This window comes from Nyctereutes procyonoides, unplaced genomic scaffold (assembly GCF_905146905.1).
Source record: "Nyctereutes procyonoides isolate TBG_1078 unplaced genomic scaffold, NYPRO_anot_genome, whole genome shotgun sequence".
Lineage (NCBI taxonomy): Eukaryota > Metazoa > Chordata > Mammalia > Carnivora > Canidae > Nyctereutes > Nyctereutes procyonoides.
This window is the reverse complement of record NW_026575046.1, coordinates 22,225,372-22,226,791: the sequence shown is the minus strand read 5'-3', so window position 1 is coordinate 22,226,791 and position 1,420 is coordinate 22,225,372. Positions and strand designations below refer to the sequence as shown.

The 1,420-nt window shown below is 38.2% G+C and overlaps 1 non-coding gene across 1 annotated transcript; it reads left to right on the top strand.

Moving 5' to 3' along the window:
* Positions 1-618: 618 nt before the first annotated feature.
* On the top strand, positions 619-740 carry LOC129510025 (small nucleolar RNA SNORA54). The gene has a single exon (XR_008664482.1). It is a non-coding gene; the product is annotated as a small nucleolar RNA SNORA54 (small nucleolar RNA).
* The last annotated feature ends 680 nt before the right edge of the window (positions 741-1,420 follow it).

Below are 1,420 nucleotides of genomic sequence, written 5' to 3'. Positions count from 1 at the left end.
TGGTCCAATTAATCTAGCACTATATACATTGCAGATCATTTGTCAAGTAGTGTGAAGCAGCCATTCCCAAGACATATTCTTGCCATGCCCTTGCCAAAACAAGTAGAAGCCTCCCTGAGCCTATCATAATTCATACTTTAAAAACTTCCATCCATATCAACTGTATGATTGTGGAAATCTCAATTAGCATATGATGGTTTCAACAAATTGAAGAAAATCTTATAAGAATCCATGAGAGATGTCTCTACTACCTATTGAAGCCATAAGCCACCTGTTTAGGGTTAGAGCAGAGACAGAACACAGAACAATTAAAGGTAACTCAAGGGGCACCTTTAAAAAAAATCTTTAAAAAAGAAAGGTAACTCAATTATATGCTTATATCATTCAAACATAATTAGGTGATATATTCCAAAGTAACACTTATTTAAAAACTTCCTTCCTTTGCCCATAAGTTTTCATCATATGCTACCTATAATTTTATTCTAATTTCTCTCTAAAAAATGTGAGAGAAAGAAAAACATGTTAAAAATTCTTCTGGGCACCTTGAATCAGCCTTGTTCTCCACCTTCTCTTTCTTTCACTCTCTGTTAGGTAGATGCTCCCAAAGAGAATGGGATGAGGCACTGTTTGTGGTCTGTTAGGCTGGCTACAGCTAACAGGCTCCATTCTAGTGCAATAGTAGCTCCAGTGGCACAGGGCTGGGTGATTGTGGCTCTCAGTTTCAGGTCCTAGGGATGCAGGACCTGGAAAATTAAAAAAAAAAAGACCTTTTTTAAATAAAAATAAATTTTATTTTTTATTTTTTTAAAGATTTTATTTATTTATTCATGAGAAACACAGAGAGAGAGAGAGAGAGAGAGAGGCAGAGACACAGGCAGAGGGAGAAGCAGGCTCCATGCAGGGAGCCTGACGTGGGACTCGATCCCAGGTCTCCAGGATCATACCCCGGGCTGCAGGTGGTGCTAAATCGCTGTGCCACCAATAAAAATAAATTTAAAAAAATTTTTAAGGGAAGGAGAGGGAAAAATCTGGTTTCATAAAGCCAGAATCATCCCTATTGGTTTGTGAAAGAGGAAGGACTGTGGAAAAATTTTAAGTTAATAATTTTTTACTAAAACTATATGAATCATTCTATATATCTGTGCAATCTGAGCCACCTTTATCTTAACCAGTGGTTCTCAATTAAAAACACTTAAGGGGCTATGATTTTAAAAATTTAAGGGGCATCTGGGTGGCTCAGTCAGTTAAGCATCTCCCTTTAGCTCAGGTTGTGATCTCAGGATCCTGGGAATCAATCCCATGCTGGGCTCCCTGCTCAGTGGGAAGTCTGCTTCTCCGTCTCCTTCTGCCCCTCCTCTCTGTTCACACATCTGCTCTCTCTCTCTCTCTCTTAAATATTTTTTAAAAAACGATAAAAAAT